Below are 14,325 nucleotides of genomic sequence, written 5' to 3' on the forward strand. Positions count from 1 at the left end.
TTTGTGTTATTGTCCCATACAAGAATATATATGGTTTAGGGGTGGGGATCTCGACTGCTTACAAGTTCTTAAACAGGAGGGGGTGGGGGTGACCCCAGGGGACTCACCTTATATTTCATTTGATTTGTTTTATTGTCCCGTACAAGAATATATATGGTTTTGGGGTGGGGATCTTGACCGTTTACAAGTTTTCAAAAAAAAGGGGGGTGGGGGTGACCCCAGGGGACTTCCCCTCAATTTCATTTGATTTGTTTTATTGTCCCATTCAAGAATATATATGGTTTAGTGGTGGGAATCTCGACTGTTTACAAGTTATCAAAAAGAAGAGGGGGTGGGGTGACCCCAGGGGACTCGCCTTTTATTTCTTTTGATTTGTTTTGTTGTCCCATACAACAATATATATGGTTTTGGGGTGGGGATCTTGACCGTTTACAAGTTTTCAAAAAGTAGAGGGTGGGGGTGAACCCGGGGACTACCCAAATATTTCATTTGATTTGTTTTATTGTCCCATACAAGAATATATATGGTTTAGGGGTGGGGATCTCAACCGTTTGCAAGATAAAAGCATTGAAAATTGAAAGGGGGTGGGGATAAGAATATATATGGTTTAGGGAGACTTAATTATCTAACAAAATGTCTAATATATACAGTCCTACAGATCTTATCAGAAAACAGAAAATTTTCAAATAAATCTGTCACTCCAATGATATTATATGCTAAGATATAACCCAGATCTAATTAATAATTAATAATGTAATTAACTTCAAAATGTCTTATAATATAGCTTATAATCATTACCACTTAGAAATAGATAATTTTCAAATAAATCTGTCACTCCAATATTTTGTTGTGAGATAAGACATTATGCTTAGTCATAAAAAAGATAACAAGAGTAAAATATTTAAAAATTCCACTTTTGGATATTAAAAATGGCGATAACTCACAAAGGAGATCGATATACTAATATCTTGAAAATTGAACTAGACCTTCATTAAGTCCCAGGAAACAACATATTTAAATTTGAAAAAAAATTGTTAAAGCGTTTTCATGTTATTCTGCTGACAAGCTGTTTGGCAGCCGCCAGTCCGCCCAGCCGCCCGCCGTATGTCACCATTTTTATAACCGATATTTCCTTTGAAAATCCGGTTAAAAAAGCATGGAAACAACAAGGATTGTGCTTCATTGAGGCCTTATGGACATGATGGAAGGGACATAATATTTGCACTCGATGGAAATCAATCATTTTGAATTGAGTTTTCTACTTCGAAATTTTCACCAAATGCTATCACATTAAATTTGCTCTGAAATGACAGTGGATATTACTCAAATTTTACCTAGGATTCCACTTTGGTTTATTTTTTTAAATGAAAGTTTTCATGTTGAAATTTCCAAAGAAACTGTTTATTAAACAATGTTAAAAGCAATATCTTTCATATTGGTTGATTAACCAGACATGTGTGTTTAATACCTATAAAAACATGCTAAACCCATTTGTTTTGTGGATTTTTCAATTATAAAGACAGGTTTTTTTTTCATTGAAATATTATGATTTTTATATACATGTTCATGTAATTGAGCCTTCAATCAAGCACATGGTACAATCTTTTTTGAAACTTTTTGACAACAGCATCAGCACTGGGAATTGTTAGTAAAAAGCCTCAGACAGGTGTATTTACTGGGATGGCATGCATCGTAGTTCAAAATAAATTGACAAATTTAAATTGGTCTTTTATATTCCAACAGTACAGCGTACTTCATTTCTATGGCAATAATAAAGATAGAGTTATTTCCCTTTCGCATTATTAGGGCCACTATATCGTTACAGGAGGTACTTGCATAGTGTTTCCTACAATCAGTTTTGCCCTGCAGGGAATTCTTCTGGTCCTGTCCTTTTTGTAAAACATTTGGTGGGACTGCCTCTTTCTGTCATATTTTATAAGGCCCTGCTGTAATTTTTTTTTGATACTGCGATTCATCTTTAAGTCTAGTCTAGTTATAATTATTTACCTTTGGATGCAATCAAAACTTAATAGCTGCCATTTTATAGAATTTCATAATCCTACTGCTACAAATATGTTTGGATTGTAGTGACCAAGGTACTCAGAGTTAAGTGGTGGGATTGGGCATGTTAGATGGGGATTTACAACAGCTTTCTTTCTGTTGTTATCTAAATTTGAATAAATTAAAAGATAAGAGAACAGCTCACATAGTTTTGATTGCAACTAAAATGCAAGATCAGCTATAAGAAATTTTCATTGTCTGAATAATTGCTAATATGAGGGACTATAAAAAAAACTTTCCTTAAATACAATTAGCCACTTACAGGTTAACCAAAAACAAATGTAGTTTCAATCAAAAAGAAAAAAAGCACAGAATTAACTTAAAAATATGTTAAAATAAGTTATGAGCAAAGGTAGCTTTGATTGGTATACACAAGACAAAAAAAGTATTTGGCACTGTCTGATTCTGTTGTGCAGCTATAAAGCAATGCCTATGCTCTTGCGCTGCCATGCAAGTCATGACACTTTCACAAAAGATCACAACATTACATGTACATACAGGGAGTCAACTACATATTAAAGTTGATTGGAGTCATTAAATAATACTATCAAGATTCTATGAGATAAGTTTATTACAAAAAGAAATGAAATTGATATTTGTACATGTCTTATACACGTCATTTAAGCCAATTGACATCTGTCAACCAGTGTGACTCATTACAAAAAGAAAACTTGAAATTTGTCTATACATGTATTTTGATTAAATCCATATCCATAAATGTGCTTTTATATATCACTGTTTATCTTTATTAATAGATTAAGGGTGCCCTAAAAGTGTAGTTCTCCAAAATGAGGATGTCCTAAAAGTATTGCAATTTGAGCTAAGAGTTACAGCCCTCTAGCTCTGAGAAAAAAGTTACCCTGCCTTTTTCCAAAGCTGCATTCATGTAACAAAATTTTGTTGTTTTAAAATTTAAAATTGAAAAGGGTATAAACAATACATATTCCCATGTAAAAATAATCATAGCCATAGCATTCAAAATAATTCTACTGGTTGAGGACCAGTTACCGTCAGTTACAAGTTACCGTCACCTGGCATTGTATGCAATAACGGACGTGTTTCTTAGATAAGGTATACTGCTATTATCTGGATACTATACAAAATGTAACTTTCATTTAATTTTTAGAAACTTTGTTCTGTTCGATCAGATTTAAGAAAATGCGGAGTTTTCACTTTTTTTAACACGTTGTGGGAAGATATCTGTGCAGGGACATGACCTCATCATCACTTAATGATGTCCTCGATTTTAGAAAACTTACTGTTTTCAGACAAAGTAATATAAAAGCTAAGCTTAAGAACAAAAATTTCTTTCATAAGAATTAAAAAAGGTTTATTAATTTGAAAATTAACTTCTTTGCTCTTATTGAATACAGCGTAAGTTGTTGATTTGAACAAGTAACATAAACTCTTAATCATTTCAGATTAAGCGAGAGGAAGAAACGATTAGGAACTTTGGACGGACGGACTATACGCTTGGTTTATTTGACATCCAACTTTCTAATCTTACCATAGAATATCAAATATGAAACTATAGTTCAGATTTAGCATAAATTTCTATTATTTGTAGATATTCTGAAGTGACAGTAACTGATCCTTGTACTAGAAAAATTTCTTACAAGTATCGCCACAAAAGAACCCTGTTTTAAATTTGTTATAAGAGGATTTGAAGTCTGAGTCTATGGAGTTAGAACCAACTTTTGGTAACAAGTTATATGTTAAAAAAATGAACGCAAACGGAATTCCTGTTAAAAAATAGGCACTGGCTTCGATTACCTGCAGAACTAACAAATAAGAAATAAATATTGTTACTTCTAAGACTAATTGTCGAAACGTATTTCCGAACAGGGACCAGACTTCATACGGAAATTGCAGGTAACAATAATATATCTTTATTATTGTTATCTGCAGTCATTGTTATATATCCGCAAATTATATTCAGACAGGCTCTGATCTAAAAAGTGTTTGATTTGAGAGCAATCTGCGAAATAAAATTAAACAATTAAATTATGATGTAAAAACACTAACATAGCCAAACTTTCAGATGCATTGATTAATACAAATATGAATACTTTATTAAACCAATTATCGTCTAATAAAGGGCATGTTATATAAAACTAGAGGCTCTAAAGAGCCAGTGTCGCTCACCTAGGTCTATGTGCATAATCAACAATGGACTCTCCAACATTGTAGACAAGAATAGAACTCATGACTTCTTTTTTGTTGATCTTGTATTGCTAATCATTTTGTCTGTTTAGTTTCTCTCTACATGTATCTTCTTTAGTTTTTGATCAAAGCAGAAGCGAGGGCAAAAAATTCCTCATTTAAGGGCAATCACTCCTATGAAGAGTTACAGTGTACTAACTATATCGGCAAAATTTTTTTGTGGATCTTGCCTTGCTGATCATTTTTGTTATTTAAAGTTTCTATTTGTCTATTATAATTTTTATCATATAAGGCAAAACGCAAAAAAATTGGTAAAAATTGTCATTAAAGGGCAATAACTCCTATAAGGAGTTGTTGGAAAATTTCTTCCATATTGTCTGAAATATAGATCTTGTCTTGCTGATCATTTTTGCTTATATAAGTTTCTATCTATCTTTTATAATTTTTAAGATATAATGCAAAAACGCAAAAAATTAGTAAAAATCGTCTACAAAGGGCAATAACTCTATTAGAAGTCGACTGACGTTTTCAACCCGGCATACTTATTTGTGATTTGTCTTGCTGATCATTTTTGCAGCTTAAAGTTTCTCTTATAAGTTATCTATAATAGTTTTCAAGATAAAAGGCAACAGGAGTGCATACGCTGAAATGTCTCGCCTTCTTTACTGATCATTGAATTTATGTTGATAGTCCTCTATAATAATATAAAGCTTTACTACAAGTATCACACAAACTTAACATTATCCAAGAAAATGAGGTCAAGGTCAGATAAACCAAATGGGAAATACATGTACACCTTACAATGTACAATCATTCAATACACCAAATATAGTTGACCAATTGCTTATAGTTTCTAAGAAACAGACTTAACCAGGAAAACTAAACATTTGACCGTTGAACCATGAAAATGAGGTGGATGTCATATGAACCATGCCAGACAGACATGTACACCTTACAATCAATCTATGCATTACATATAGTTGACCTATTCCTTATAGTATCTAAGAATCAAACTTAACCATGAAAACTTAACATTGACCAATGAACCATGAAAATGAGGTCAAGGTCAGATGATACCTGCCAGACAGACATATACACCTTACAATCATTCCATACAACACAAATAGTTGACCTATTGCTTATAGTTTAAGAAATACAGACCAAAACACAAAAACTTTACACTGAGCAATGAACCGTGAAAATGAGGTCAAGGTCAAATAAAACCTGTGAGACTGACATGTACATCATAAAATATTTCCATACACCAAATATAGACCTATTGCATATAGTATTAGAAAAAAGACCAAAAAACAAAAACTTAACTTTTACCACTGAACCATGAAAATGAGGTCAAGGTCAGATGATACCTGCTAGTTGGACATGTACACCTTACAATCATTTCATACACCAAATATAGTAGACCTATTGCTTATAGTATCTGATATATGGACTTGACAATGAAAACTTAACCTTGTTCACTGATCCATGATATGAGGTCGAGGTCAGATGAAAACTGTCTGACGGGCATGAGGACCTTGCAAGGTACGCACATACTAAATATTGTTATCCTATTACTCATAATAAGAAAGAAATTAACAGTACAAAAAATCTTAACTTTTTTTTCAAGTAGTCACTGAACCATGAAAATGAGGTCAAGGACAATGGACATATGACAAAAGGAAACTTCATAACATAAGGCATTTATATACAAAGTATGAAGTATCCAGGTCTTCCACCTTCTAAAATATAAAGCTTTTAGGAAGTTAGCTAACGCCGCCGCCACCGGATCACTATCCCTATGTCGAGCTTTCTGCGACAGAAGTCGCAGGCTCGACAAAAATGATAAAAAAATTGGCAAAATTTGTCATTTAAGGGCAATAACTCCTAGAAGAAGTCGCCTGACAGTTTTGACGTCAATGAACAAAGAGTAGCTCTTAATGTTCTGAACATTTTTGCCCTGTCAGATTTTCTCTATTTATAACTATTTTCAAAATAATAGACAAAACTTGCATTTTACCCCCTATGTTCTATTTTTAGCCATGTCTGCCATCTTGGTTAGAGGGTGGGGTCATCGGACACATTTTTCAGAACACTGCTCATTTACAAGCCCCCAAGGGGCAATTTTTGAAGGCCTTGCGCAAATAATTAAGATCTTTGCGCATTTAGTTTCTTTGTTGAATTAATGAGATGAAACATTGAACTCTAATTAAAAATTATGAGCTAACCTGAGAAAAATTGTTAAAGGCTTGTTTTTCACATCTGAAAACTTGAGAATTTTAGGGATTGTAAAAAAAATTTACTTATACAAGTAAATTTTTGAGAAAATTAAGGGGAGATTATTCAAACATTATAAGAAAAAATAAACATAACAAAATTTACTTATATAAGTATATTATTATTTACTTCTTCAAGTAAATAAAGATTACTTGTACAAGTAGTACCCCTGACTGACAGTACGTGATGCATATATCTTCTTGTTAACAAGAAAGAAGCCAAATAAATATGTGTTTTCTGTATTTAGATTTTTGAAATTATTACATTTTTTTCAAGCAGAATTCAACATAACTAGCAAAAATTACGTTTCAAATGAAGGGGAATCAAGATAGACGTATGAGATCTTGCGGCTTTTTTTCAATTGAAAGCAGTAAAAATGGTAATAAGATATATATGTGCGATTAAACCTTCTATCGCAAATACTGCAATATGGCTTATATCAATTACAAATACTAAAATAGAAATCTTAAAGAAAACAAACGAAATACCTGGAAACTTTGTTTTCTTCGTCATGAATAAAAGGAGATGTTAGGTAAACGTCAATGTGACAGCAAGCCAACAACACAAATAATCAAAAGACATCTAGAGTTCTTCAATGTTACAATTGACAAGTTTCCACAAAATATGTCGAGCTCTTAAACCTGAATCCATAAATGTTTATATAATTTCAACAGCCTACAACCAGAAAATTAAAACAAATTTACAAACAAGTGAAACTGTGAGCTACTGCTCACTGATGATACCCCTAGCCCAAATACTTGACGGTAAACAGGAAGTTGTTGAGTGATGAATCTGAAAACGCATCACATGGTGTAGCTGACTTATATAAACCCTGAAACCAAATTTCAGAAATCCTTGTAATGTAGTTCCTGAGAAAGATGCGACGAAAAATATTCATGGGACAGATGGATGGACTGACGGATGGATGGACGGACAGACAGAGATAAAACAGTATACCCCCCACTTTTTTAAAGCGGGGGTATAATAATATGCAAATATTTTTATACACACTCTTGTGTCTTTTATTGATTCTGCTTTGGTATTTATATCTGGATATATCTGGAATTTGGTGTATTAAATGTGTATCTTTTTTAATGAACCCCCTTGTCCAGACTCCTAATAAATTATATATAATTAAAGACAAAGGCGTCGTCTCAGTGTTTGGTTATTTCAATGGCCCTAAAAAAAACTTGCATTTTCATCCCCATAAAATATGTAGAGTTCCTGGATATATAAATATTTATATGTATTCAAAAGAATTGACATTTTATTTATTAGAAACCAATGTCATATCAAGGATGAGAAATCACTGCAGTGATTAATTAATAAATTATCATAAAGAACTATAGCAAACCATGTCTTTGGTTTCGTAAGCTCGCCTTGAGTGTGGGAGGTTGGGGTATTCAAACTGGATAAAAATAGTAATGAAAATGTAACTTGAAGAAGGGCTACCCCTTTTAATTGCTGACAAATTTTCACCTCATAAGAATAAAGACAAAATAATTATGTAAAAAAGTAATAGTTCATTTTAATTCACTAAATTTATACAATTGCATGAGAAATTGCTCTGACAGATTTAAACAAAGACATACATGTAGGTAAAATATTTTAACAATTTTCTCAAGTAATCTATGAAATGTAATCTTAATTTAATAAATTTCTAACATATCTTCAAAAATTTACAGTACAGTCCCTGACTTTTCAATTCTGAAATTTGTTCAAGTAGCGAACATACCAAAATAAAGTTAAACTCTTATAAAACTGCAGGATTCAATATACAGCTGAATTGCAATTGATTTAATGTATGTAATTTAATCATTGTCCATCTACAAGTGCCAGTGACAAATATCACATGAATGGTGAAACATTAAATTGCTGAACTAATCAGTAAAAACAGATTTGGGAATAGTCTAGTATTATGACATTATTGGTTTTTATTAAAAAAAAATACCAATAATAAAATGTGATATGCACAATGCATATATATATAGAACACGGCAGAATTTTTTTTTAATAAGCTTTTTTCATTTTTGAGACAAAGATGTAAAGAAGTTAAATATGCAGAATGTTCCAACTTCATGTTGCCTAATAAGATTAATTTAATGTTTTAGCAAAAGACTTTATATTAAATTTCATATTTATTGCTACAAAAAATAAACAAAAGCTAAATTTGGTATAAAAAAAAACTCCAATAAAGCCAAAACATTATTTGACATTACATATGTAAGTTCATTGTTAAAGACGTTTTTATCGAAATGACGTTACACCTCCATAAGTCTAGAAATGTCATAGCGGGTCACATATGTAAAACAACGTACATGTATTAGAAGGCAGAAGAAAAAAGCCTGCTGCTACCACAAAAATAAGACATAATTCTTGCTAATGTAAAATTTTGCAGGTAACAATACAACATGATATTATTGTTACCTGCAATTTCCATGTATGAAATCGAGTCCCTGTCTGGAGACACATTTCAGCAATTAGTCTGAGACTCTGAAGTAACAATAATTTTTTTCTTATTGTTACTCTTTGCAGGTAATCGTAGCCAATGCCTAAAAAATATTTGAGAAAAACTGTTAATTTCTAATGGTAAGTGGTACTGGAACAGTATAAATTTAGATAAAATTAAATTGTACATGTATTTGTCATGTATCCCGCAATGGTGGTAAGTCGTGCACTTAAGGCCATTTTTTATTTTATTTTTCTGTAGACTTAGCTTTGACTTTTTATTACTGTGTATTGTCAAGCTTGGTTACTCATTATTGTTTCTCAGTCACTGAATGTACAGATGTTGTTCCATACTGCAGCAGCTGAACCGGTTTGTTTTCATTCAAATTCTAATGGCTTCAAAACCACGTGACACATTGAATCGTTATATCCAATCAAATTGCTCTACTGTCAATTAGGTGATTTTTCAGTACAAGGCAATTATATTATTTGTTTGTATGATATTGCTTTGAAATAGTTTGCAATAAATTGGGGGTTTATTCAATAGGAAACCTCATTATTAGCCATGAAATTTGATATAAATGGAATTTTATATGAATATTTACTTATGGTCAGAATATCGATCTCTTTATATTGAACCAATTTTTTTAATGAAAAATATATGTATATTGTTTTTTATTAACCTACTCTATATTCATGAACAAAAATATGGCATGATTATCATGATTATCGTTTGTTTCCCAAAGTTTTTCTTTCATTTTTGATGGGTTTTTTCGCGGGAAAATCGATTAAGACGTAAGGTGCTTGCCATTTTGAAATTCTTAAAAATACGATTTGCTTGGCCTTTTTGGTCTGCCTTTAAGATTGATGACGCTTAATGGAATGTAAACAAAGCAATGGAGGCCGGAAGAGGGGATTTCTGAAGTTCTGGAATGTGATTAGGCATTCGGAAGTCAGGTTTGAAACTGCCATTAGAAAATTGGCATCTTTGTACAATTCTTTAGAATAACAATGAAAACATATCTTTAGAAATGTTTGTTTATTTAGAAGAGTAGAAAAAATGTATTCTGCACTAATTTTGTACGCTGGTATTAGCGTAGTGACGTCAATGCCGAGTTTTCACGTGTGATCAGTACAATAACAAAATCCGAACGAACCAACATTATGAACGATTCGGTAGGATATGTATTCGGTTCACCATGCATACAACTGCCTTAATATGACTATGTTAATTGGTTCTTTTCAATATCCTAACTTCCAAAGAGACCAACACAAAAAACGGTTAGATATCAAGCGATTTTTAATGTATTTCGTATAAAATGATAAAATTTTCACAACTAAATCTTTTATACCTGTGGGTCTGTCTTGTTTACTGGTTTTATGGACCCGTTTTGGGGGCTGTCTTTGCAGTTTACAAAAAGGGAGTATACTAAGATTTCAATAAAGCTGTTCTAGCCTTGGACAGAAGATATTTTTAGCCGAAGGAACATACAATTCGTTCGGCTTATTCTTCTGATTCGATGGTCTGTCTCAATAAATATTTATTTGACCTTTTCTACCTTCACAATAAAGAATGTCTAACAGTTCCCCCGAAAACCAATATAATTACTTTTCACAAAAGATAAAAGAAGACGACGTCCACTATTTCGTCTGTTTATATTTCATAGAAGATTGCAAAAGAGATGTGTCATGTGTACATGTATAAAAGCAACGAACCTGGATGGAAAAAACAAACTACAAGTAACATAATAGAATAAGTAGAATGAAAAAAAATGTCATAGCCAACCTCGTCGACAAAACATATTGACCCAGAGTCAACCTGCAAATGCTACAGAAAAGTCCTGTATCAAGACTTACATTTTTTAGATACGAGAAATCGACGGTATATGAATTGCAGTTTATTTTTCAGCATTCGCATTTTCAGATTTTGGCAGTGGGTAAGAAAACATATTTGATAAAAATCCAATTATAATTATTAAAAACTGTTGACGTAACTGCTATATGTCTAGGACATTCAACAAGAGCCTACAATACCGATAGGATATTCAAAAAGTACCTGCTATAGATATAGGAAATTCATCGAGTACCTGCTATATCTATAGGAAATCATATCCAACTAAGTTAGACATCACGTGACTTTTGTGACGTATACTAGCCGCCATTTTGTATTATATTGCCCCATATAAAATGCATAGGTGCTTCAATAAAGTTTAGTTTTCTCATGAACCTGACCCGTTTTCTAACTTTTGCAAATCAATCCTTGATATTCAAACATATTTCTATCAAACAATGTTGGTCCTAACAGTTTAATTTTTGATTAAATTCTGTCACTGGAGAATCGTAAAAACATGTACTTTTTCTCGTTATTTCTCCGTTGACTCAATGCTAAATGTACCGATACCCATGTCTACTTGTATAACAAATAAAGAAATTCCGTTAATAAAAATAAAACTTTGCAAATCGATTAAGTATATTCAAACATATATCTGGCGAAAAATACTATTTAAAACAGTTTAATTTCTGGGCAATTTCGGTCAAAAATCGATTTAAAAAAGTAAATATTTCGGGATTTTTCAAAATGGCGGATAATGTATATGGAAATGTTGCATCAAATCGAGGATTTGTCTAGTAAGACTTTCCTTGATTTAATTTAATTTTCATGTAGAATCTCTGATGTTTCTGTTATTTTCTTTGGTGATATTTCGATATGATTGATTTCAAAATTTATTGATTAAAAAAATATTATTTTAAGTGTGACACGGGAACATTTTATTTTGACAGATATCCAGGATATACTGTTACCAGAAAATAGTTAACAATAAAATTTATAATAAAATTTTTTCTCATCTTTTTTTAAAAGTTTTTTTTCCTGTTTTCTGTATAATTTATCTTTCTTTAGAAATATATTTATACATTCCTTTTACAACAAAAATATATTTACGTCCCAAGAGAGAAAAAATCCCAACAATTATTATAGATAAATATTCCATACCTTCAAAATCCCATCACTTGACGAACAGGTGAACTCTGACTTTGGATGTAATGTTACATAACAAAATATTGTCAGGTAGACGTGCAAACCAAAAGCAACCAGGTGACATTAAACATCCTGTGTATACATGTATTACCAGAGTTTAAATTTTGTGATATACAAAAGTTTTCATAACTGTACAAATAAATATCTTCTCTTCCCCGTGTCAAACCAGAAGAAGTATGTATCATAATAAACTTTAAGAAAATATGAATATTATAAAAAAAAATCTTTAAAAAAATAATTTTTGCTTTTAAAGATAATCAAACTAATATTTATGTTTCTAAAATTATTTTAAAGAAATATTTTGATTCAAATTTTAATTTAAATGGATTTTGTATTATTTCGTTAAAAATTAAACGAGATTTCATTGAATATGATTTTATTATTTATTTTTTTTAATTCAATATTTTAAGCAAAATCCAGGCATTCAATAAATCGATATAAAGTTAAACTTGTGTAAAAAAAATTGTTATTGTATACATTTCAACAGAGACATATAATACAATTGCTCTGATTTCAACAACATTGTATACCCGACAATATTTATCGACAGAGTTATCGGTCCTGAATAGGACTGTTATAGTTGGGTATGTCAACAAGTACCTGCTATAGCTATATTATAATCAACAGGTACCTGCTATACGTTAAGAACATTCATCAACTACCTAGTAATTATATTGGAAATTCATCAACTACCTGCTAGAACTATGATATTCAACAAATTCCTACTGTAACAAAAGGAAATTCAACACGTACCTGCTATATATATAGGACATTCAATGAGTACCTACTTTACCGATAGGATATTCAACAGGTACCTGCTAAAGCTATAGGATATTCAACAAGCACCTGCTATAGCAATAGGACATTCAACGAGTACCTGTTATGACTATAGGACATTCAACAAGTACCTTCTACAACTATAGGACATTCAACAAGAACCTTCTATACCAATAGGATATTCATCAATTACCTATTATAGCTATAGAACATTCAACAAGTACCTGCTTTATCTGTAGGACATTCAACAAGAACCTACAATACCAATAGGATATTCAACAAATACCTGTTATTACTATAGGATATTCAACAAATACCTGATATAACTATAGGACATTCAACAACTACCAACTATATCTGTAGGACATTCAATAAGAACCTAGTATACCGATAGAATATTCAACAAGTACCTGCTATAGCTATAAGACATTCAACAAGTACCTGCTTTAACTATAGGACATTCAACAAGTACCTGCTATAACTATAGGACATTCAACAAGTACCTGCTATGACTATAAGACAAGACATTAAACAAGTACCTGCTATATCTATAAGATATTCAACACGTAACTCCTAAGTCTATAGGCCATTCAACAAGAACCTACTATACCAATATGATTTTCAACAAGAACTTGCTATAAATATAGGACATTCAACAAGTACCTTTTATAACTAAATGACATTAAACAAGTTCATACTATAAAAAAGCAAATTCAACACGTAACTGCTATATGTCTAGGACATTCAACAAGAGCCTACTATACCGATAGGATATTCAAAAAGTACCTGCTATACATAAAGGAAATTCATCGAGTACCTGCTATAACTTTAGAACATTCAACAAGTGACTGCTATAACTATAGGACATTCAACAAGTACCTGCTATAACTATAGGACATTCAAAAAGTACCTGCTATCGACTTTAAGACATTCAACAAGTACCTGCTATATATATAGGATATTCAACACGTAACTCCTGAATCTATAGGCCATTCAACAATAACCTACTACACCAATAGGATTTTCGACAAGTACTTGATTTAAATATAGGACATTCAACAAGTACCTTTTATAACTAAATGACATTAAACAAGTTCATACTATAAAAAAGAAAATTTAACACGTAACTGCTATATGTCTAGGACATTCAACAAGAGCCTACTATACCGATAGGATATTCAAAAAGTACCTGCTATACATAAAGGAAATTCATCGAGTACCTGCTATAACTTTAGAACATTCAACAAGTGACTGCTATAACTATAGGACATTCAACAAGTACCTGCTATAACTATAGGACATTCACCAAGGACCTGCTACAAATATTGGACAATTATCGAATACCTCCTTTTAATTGAGGACATTTAACAAGTACCTCATTTGACTATAAGACATTTAACAAGTACCTAGACTTTATATACACTGGTATAGGTAGTTATAATAGACCCCGCCATGAAAAATGAAACAACGTTACTTAGAAAACTAACGGCTTTTTACGAAATAAAATATCATGACAGACAGGAACCAACGACAACCACTGAACTACGGCTCGTGACTTAGACAAT

General features: G+C 31.7%; 1 protein-coding gene across 3 annotated transcripts in view; it reads right to left on the reverse strand.

Annotated features, from left to right (window-relative positions):
* LOC127730166 (uncharacterized) overlaps positions 1-10,497 on the reverse strand; it is a 28,934-nt gene extending 18,437 nt beyond the window's left edge. The window contains exon 1 of one of the 3 annotated variants that reach the window (XM_052238422.1): positions 10,439-10,497. The gene's annotated coding sequence lies outside the window, so the exon portion shown is untranslated. Of the gene's footprint in view, positions 1-10,298 lie in introns of all 3 variants that reach the window. The other 2 variants (XM_052238423.1, XM_052238421.1) reach the window with 2 other exon arrangements.
* Positions 10,498-14,325: the final 3,828 nt, after the last annotated feature.

The sequence above is a fragment of the Mytilus californianus genome, unplaced genomic scaffold (assembly GCF_021869535.1).
Source record: "Mytilus californianus isolate M0D057914Y unplaced genomic scaffold, xbMytCali1.0.p SCAF_2, whole genome shotgun sequence".
In the NCBI taxonomy this organism is placed as follows: Eukaryota; Metazoa; Mollusca; class Bivalvia; order Mytilida; family Mytilidae; genus Mytilus; species Mytilus californianus.